We start from the raw sequence: 7297 nt of genomic DNA, 5'->3' as shown, positions 1-7297 counted from the left end.
GGACAAGTGGTGCTTGACAAACAGTGGGGCCAGGGACAGTAAACCACAACACCCTCTTCATGACACAACCATCCCCTGAGTAAATAAGGCGCCCCAGTGGGAACTAGGGAGATGAACCAGAGGAAGACATGTAGAGGAGCTTCCTTGCAGATGGAGATGCTGGTGGGAAGGTATAAGGGAGAAACTCACCTTCACCTGTCTCCCCTTCCTTCAGATTGGAAACTGGGGCAAATGCATGGTGAGGGCCAGGCTATTCCTAAGCAGGGCTAGGTAAAGAGCACAGGGTAAAAGATCATGCTGTTTTCTGCTCTGCTGCAGTTTATTTCTGCCTCCTCCAGGGCCCTTGCCAGTCACTTCACATCTCCTCAACCACTCTCTCCAGTTGCTGCCACCCCCTGTTAGCTGAAGCTTTGCTCAGCTAACACCCAGAACAGCTTTGCTCCTACATCCACTTGGGAAATGAGTCCCTCTTTTCCAGGAGCTTGTCTCAGAAAGACACTGGCAGAGCTTAAGGTCTCTGTGTCATGCTTCTCTCTTGGGGATTTCTTTAGCATGTCCAGAGGCATCCTAAAAAAAAATAAATATAAAGTATTACCATGGAAAAATTTCCCTTTGTGTAAACAGCTGGAAAAGCAGTTAAATGTACTGCTATTATGAACTGAAATACAACTATCTGTGAAAAGAAGGTTTCAGATTTTCAGTGTGCTAAATAACAGGGTAGCAGGGACCACATGGGATCATGTTCTGGGCATAACATATAATCTGTGATCATTAGTGCACCTGGGTGCCACTTAGAGCGATAATCAGCCAAATGCAGCTCAGTGCTACTCTATCTGCTCCAGCGAGGTAACAAAACCACACGGTAATAAAGTCAGGTTAGGAGGGACCTCCAGGGGTCATCAAGTCCAGAAACATCTAATCAGATTGGCTTGTTCAGGGCCATGACTGGTTAAGTCTTGAGCACCTCCAAGGAAGGTCTCCAAGACCTTCTCTGGGCAGCCCCAAGAGGCTCCAAGAAGCCTCTCTAGGCAGCCTACTCCCAGTGCTTGACCATCCTCCTAGTAAACAATTTATTCTTAATACCTAAAGGGAATTTCCAACCTTCCAACCAGTGCCCCTTGTCCTGTTGCTGTGCTCCTGACAGAGGGTCAGCTCCTGCTTCTGTGTGTATTCTGGCTGGGAGCTGTCCTAGTGCCTGTAAAAATGAAAAATGACTGATTCCTCATGCCCAGATCTGCCAGGAGCTCAGGAAACAGCAGAAATCAGCTGTGGCACACAAGAGCTGAGGACATACTTGGTGGGAAAGTACTCCCACTGCAGGGACACCAATATCCAAACACTGTCCTGCCGCTCAGACTCTGGTCAGGACTCAGCTTCTTTGTCCTTATGGCTCACTGGCAAGGATCACTTCTGTACACCGATTGCTCTGGAAAACCATTTGCCTCTCTGCCTGCCACCTCAGTTAAATCCTTTTAAATTCCATTAGATACAATATTATTTTCTTTTGAAAACTTTCTAAAATTTTTCAAACTTTCTAAATTGCATTACATAGGGCCACATCTTCTTAAAATCTATCTGGAGGTTCCCTGCCTTTCCACAGCAACCTGCTTGTGCTTAGCAAAAGTTAATTTGATGTGGCGGCCACTTCTGACAGACAAGAGCTGCACCTGTGCTGTTGGCCAGGAGGAATGCACCTCCAGGAAAGTAGGAGACGCACTCCTTCACATTTCCTGCTGAGTTTGTTAAACAGGTTATATCTATTTTTAAAAGATTGTATTACAAACTTTCAGGGAACAACACAAGCTTTTCTCAACAAAATTAAGACAAGCTGAAAAAAAAAAAAAAGAAAAAGAAAGAAAGAACAATGCATTAATCACAGTGTCAAGAAACAGAGTCGGTAATGTCTGAATGCACTGAGCAGAGAGAGGGAGAGGGGAAAGTTTATTGGCTTGTGGAATGCAATTTTTCACTCCTTTAAAATGCTCCAGATTGTCAGTTCCTATTAATTTTTTACTTTTTGTTATGTAATATATGAACTGCATAGCTAAAAATCATTCTTGTCCTGGCAGTTTACAAAAGACGTGCAGTAATTTAATTTCATTCCTTTTCCCACTACTTAAGAAAAACAATGATAGCAACCCCAGCAAGGACTGGTGATTATTAACTGATGTTCCCAATCTGATGGATTTTTTTTTTTTTTAGGTGAGACAGAAACATTCCTTTGTTTGCTGTCTTTTGAGGAAGAGGATCTGGTTGCTCATTTTTTAGGCGGTGCTTTGTTCTGCACAATGCAGAGCACTGTGCAAGCTCCTCACTTACCATTGTGTTAATCTCTAATGTCTGTGCCAGTTTGGGGTGCCCTCCCCAGATCTAGCAGTGCCAACAGACCTGGCCTTGCCCAGGTGATGACATTCTTATGAGCCTGTCTATGTTCCCCACATGTCTGCCTTACTTGTTCCATATTCAGATTCTCAGGGAAACCCTAGCAAACAAGGAAGCTGTCCTTCAGCCTAAGAAAAATAAACTTGGGGCTTTTTTCTTTTGCACAAGTGCTCTAGGCACCCAGGAAATCATAACATGGCAAAGCCAGGAAAGAGTCTCAAGTTGCCCAGCCTATGCATGGTAAAATTACGAGAAAAATTACTCCAGGACAAAGGCATGACGACCCTAACCTGCTTATCCTGGCTGCAGAACAAATGCTGTTGTCATCTGGTGTTTAACGTATGAGGCAATGATGATTACTTGTGATTTTGAGCCTGCAAGAGCTAAAATAATATCCTGTATTTCAGACTTGGGAGCAAAACCATCTCTGAAGGGTTCTTCTGTACATGGCAATATAATTAAAGTTTGTACATTATAAAAATTCAAGTATTTATTAATATTCCAGTCTGATTTGTAAAATGTATGTAGTTCAAAAACCTCAGTAGCCTGAGGTTGGTCTATGCTGACTGGAAGCTAGCCAGTGTTATTCCAATCTACAAGAAGGATGTGAGGGAAGACCCAGAGAACTACACACCTGTTAGTCTAACTTCAGTTCCTGGAAAAGTTGCAGAGATCACACTGAGTATTGTCAAAAGGCATTTAAAGAACAATGCAATCCCCAGGCACTGTCAACATGGGCTCATAAAGGGAAAATCCTATTTAACTAATTTCATATCCTTCTATGATAAGGTCACCCAGCTAGAGGATGAAGGGAAGGTGGGGGATGGAGTTTTTCTGGATTGAAGTCAGGGTTTTCATACTGTCCCTTACAGCATGCTTCTGCACTAGTTGTCCAGCTGTGGGATGAATGAATTCATGGTGTGCTGGCTGAAAGACAAATTCCAAAGGGTTGTAGTGGGGCTACCTCTGGATAGTCAGTGGTCACCAGTGGTGTTCCTCACACCTCATTCCTGGGGGCCAGATCTGTTCAATATCAGCCATCTGGATGCAGGACTTGAACACATTAGCTGATGATACCAACCCAGGAGGTGCTGTTGACACTCTTGGGAAACAAAAGCTTTTGCAGAGTGATCTGGATACACTGAAACATGGGGCTGTGATTAATGGGATGAAATTTAACAAGTCCATATGTTGGATTCTGTACCTAGGACAGAGTAATGCTGGGAACAAGTATGAACTGGGAGAGGAGTGGCTGGAGAGCAGCCCTGCAGAAAGGGATCTGGGGGTGCTGGTCAGCACCAGGGTCAAGCATGAGTCAGCTGGGTGTCCTGGCAGCCAGGAGGGCAAATCCCATCCTGGGGTGCATCAAAGGCAGCATCACCAGCCTGTCAAGAGAGGGGATTGTCCCTCTCTTTTTGACACTGGTGCAGCCTCACCCAGAGTGCTGTGTGCAGTGCTGGGTCCACAATTTAAAATGGATGTTGAAGTCTTTGACTGCATCAAGAGGAGGGCAACAGCTGGTGAGAGGGCTAGAAATCATGTCCTGTGAGTAGTGGCTGAGTACTCTGGGCTTGTCTAGCTTGGAGTAAAGGAGGCTGAGGGGTGATCTCATTGCTTTTTTCAGATTCCTGAGGAGGGGAAGATGGAGACTGAAGTGATGATCTCTTCTCCCTGGAATCTAGCAATAGGATGTGTGGGAATGGTCCAGAGCTGCACCAGGGAAGGTTCAGACTGGACATTAGGAAGCATTTCTTTATTGAGAGCATGGTCAAACCCTGGAAGAGGCTTCCTAGAGAGGTGGTTGATGCCCCAAGCCCATCAGTTTTTAAGAGTTATTTGGACATACCCTTAGTAACACGCTTTACCTTTGGGTCAGTTCTGAAGTATCAGGCAGCTGGAATAGATGATCAATACATGTCCCTTCCAACTGAAATAGACTATTCAAAACACATATTAATATTTCTCCCCTAAATGCCATTGTTATGCCCATGAGTCAATGAAACTTGCCACAAAAAATGAACCACAGGGGTTGTTTTTCCTAAAAAAAGACATGAGTACCTTTATTAAGTCTAAGGGAATAAACCCAGTCCCCAGTCCAAGGGAATAAACCCCATAGTCAAGTGATCCAACACAAAACTGTGCTATTGTATTGACATGATCAACTCATGACCAACAAGAAAACAGAAATCAGTCCCACAGTGGTCTGAGGAACTTTCCCAAGTCATAATTTGTCCCAAAACACAGGAACAAAAACACCCCAAAAAAACAACAACAAAAAAAACCCCCAAAACAAAGGTCAAGTCTTTCACTCTACTACATAAACTATAAATAGGTAAGAAAACCAAGTAAGCAAATCCACCAGAGCTGTGGTGGCAGGAAGACAGAGGTTGAAGGGAGACATAGAAATGTCTTCATATGGATGCTAAAGTTCCTATCACATCTACAGGGAGGAAAGAGACCATTGTATCCTGGAAAACTGGAAGATGCATGAGTTAAACTCACAGTAAAGGGATTTGCCATTGCGCAAGAGAAAGAAGCTGAGAAAATTATACAGGGGAAAAACACAGACTCCCAGATGAAAGTTTTACAATATCTTATCCCTGCAGATTCCAGCCAGCGTGAAAAAAATGTCACAGGGGAAGAGTATCTCTTGCAACTTCCCTTACTCTTCAGCCTGAGGTGAACACTCAGCTGTGCACTGTCATTTTGTGTATACATCACCAAAGATGAGATCAGAAGTGCAACATCTTACTCTGATTTTAGGTGAGAAAGATGGTAACAACTGGCCTAGTAACATAAAACATCCACAGAAGCAACAGTGTCAGGAGATGAAAGGAGGAGCCTTTCCCTGAAGCTAAAGCAAGTCTGATTCTCATGTACACGGAGGCCTCTTTGGAGCCTGTTAAAATAGGGCTTACAAGGGAACAAATGTATAAATTAGCCCTGCTTGAAGGGCCCTTATGGGCAGGCAGAGAGTGGGTTTGAGGTTGAAATAATTTCATTTGTACTAAGCCACCTGCATGGGCTGGCCCTGAAGTCCCTGGCAGCAGACAGGTGGCCCTCAGAGAGATGTGGATCTGCACATGGCAGCCAAGTCCATCTCTGCTGAAAGCAGCATGGTCTGGGACAGCACAAATGGCTGTTGGACATCACAGCCAGAGGCCACGGCAGCTTCAGCAGGGTCACCATCCCTCAGCAGGGTCACTCACCAGCCTGCCACTTCTGCTGGCCCTCTGGGAAGCAATTCCTATGCTCTTCAGGAAGACCCTCTTCCTCTCCTTCCCAGGCTCAGGCCTAGAGGTGTCCTGGCTGTGTTCCTGTCCTTCAACACTCAGCCCAGCCTTCCGGTTATCGCATGACAGCAACCAAAAAGTTCTGATGGGCCCTGGTCAAAAGCTACTCCCAAATGCTACTCCCTGGATTCACCAAAGCAGTGTTATCAACAAAAGAACAGAAGAGCTTCCCATGTCATGAAAACATGATGACACAGGTTTGGATTTGAGTCTCCTACCTCAGACTTGATTAGACCTTAGCTGATAGCCTGGATTGCTCTACTTTACCACCACTAACATAACTCCAGTCTGCAAGATCTCAAAGAGCTATGATGGAGGAAAATGCTAAAAAAATATTTATTTCCTTTTTCCCTTCTGCTGCCATTCCCTTCTGTAACTTGATTGTAACATGGAGATGGGACCTGGATCTATGGTCATCTCAGTGTTCTGAAGTGAGCTCTGGTTACAGCCTGATACCAAACTGGAGAGTGGCTCACCTTCTCCATCACCCTGTTTCTTTTCCATTCTGGGGAGAAAAGAAGGCATCTTGGCACAGAGGTTGAATGGAGCTGTAGCATGCCCCATTCCCAATGCTGCTGCACAAACAAGCCTCCTGCCTGCTTTCCCCTCTCCCTCTTTCTTGCCAGTGCTGCTGTCACCTGAAAGTCAGAGGGTACCAAGGAGGCAAAGAGCAGGCAGAGAGCCACTACATCTGTAAATGTATCTGTGGACCCCCTTTTATCCTGCTGGAGCGTTAACAGATCAACAAACACCCTGTTCCCACTGAGCTCTGACACACATCCAAAGGTACACCGAACTCGGAGGTTTTTCCTCTTCTTTTTTTTTTTTCTTTTTTTTTTTTTTTTTTTAATATATGGGTCTGTAAGGTGATTACATCCGGGTTTGTGTCCACACGGCAAAACCAAAGAGCATTCATCAGAAGAATAATGCTTCAAATGTGGCTTCTTATCCTCCAGTGATTGCCCATCTGGCAAAAAGGTTTAGAAAATGTAACAATAGTTTTGAAATAAATAGGAGGAAAGTAAAGACCGGCAGTGTACTTTCCACATCAATGGCAAATATACTACTGATGTGGAAAGTAAACAGCTTCAAACAGGAGGAGAAACCACTGTGGATAACTCTCCTCCTGTGAGCTGCAGGCTTGAATGCCGCTGCATGAAAACTGAAGTAGAAAATCCCAAGTTCATCACCTCACATTGCAAAAACAGGTATCAAACGCTATATCACCTGTGGCTGGGTAATATCAGGGGCCAGCTGAAATTCAGAGGATTAAAAAACCCTGTTACGCATTTCAAAAGCTTACGTCCCTGTAGGAATATGGAGCGCTCACGGTCGGCACACCTGCATTCTACAAGCATTCCTCAAAGCCACCCTCCTGGCCAGTCTGATTGTGGGGAGGATGGCCCGGGGGACATACGGAAAGAGATGCAAACCTGCAGCTGGGGAGATGCTAAGGACGCACCTGTCCCATTGCTGCCACCCCCTCCCGAGCCCCGCACGAGCACCTGCAGAGGAAGGAGAATCTAACCCCGAATTACTGGGCGCGCCGCGGTTTGCTTTTGGGTCTGGTTCACTTCGCCACCCCGGGGAGCACGGCGCCGGGCCGGGCCGGGGTCCGCTCC

The 7297-nt window shown here is 45.4% G+C and overlaps 1 protein-coding gene across 1 annotated transcript in view; it reads left to right on the top strand.

The window, feature by feature from the left end:
* CLDN10 (claudin 10) overlaps window positions 1-7297 on the top strand; it is a 54352-nt gene that overhangs the window by 33672 nt on the left and 13383 nt on the right. The gene's annotated exons all lie outside the window — the stretch shown is intronic.

The sequence above is a fragment of the Parus major genome, chromosome 1 (assembly GCF_001522545.3).
Source record: "Parus major isolate Abel chromosome 1, Parus_major1.1, whole genome shotgun sequence".
In the NCBI taxonomy this organism is placed as follows: domain Eukaryota; kingdom Metazoa; phylum Chordata; class Aves; order Passeriformes; family Paridae; genus Parus; species Parus major.
Note: the sequence above shows the minus strand (reverse complement) of the source record. Positions and strands in the feature narration are given on the sequence as shown.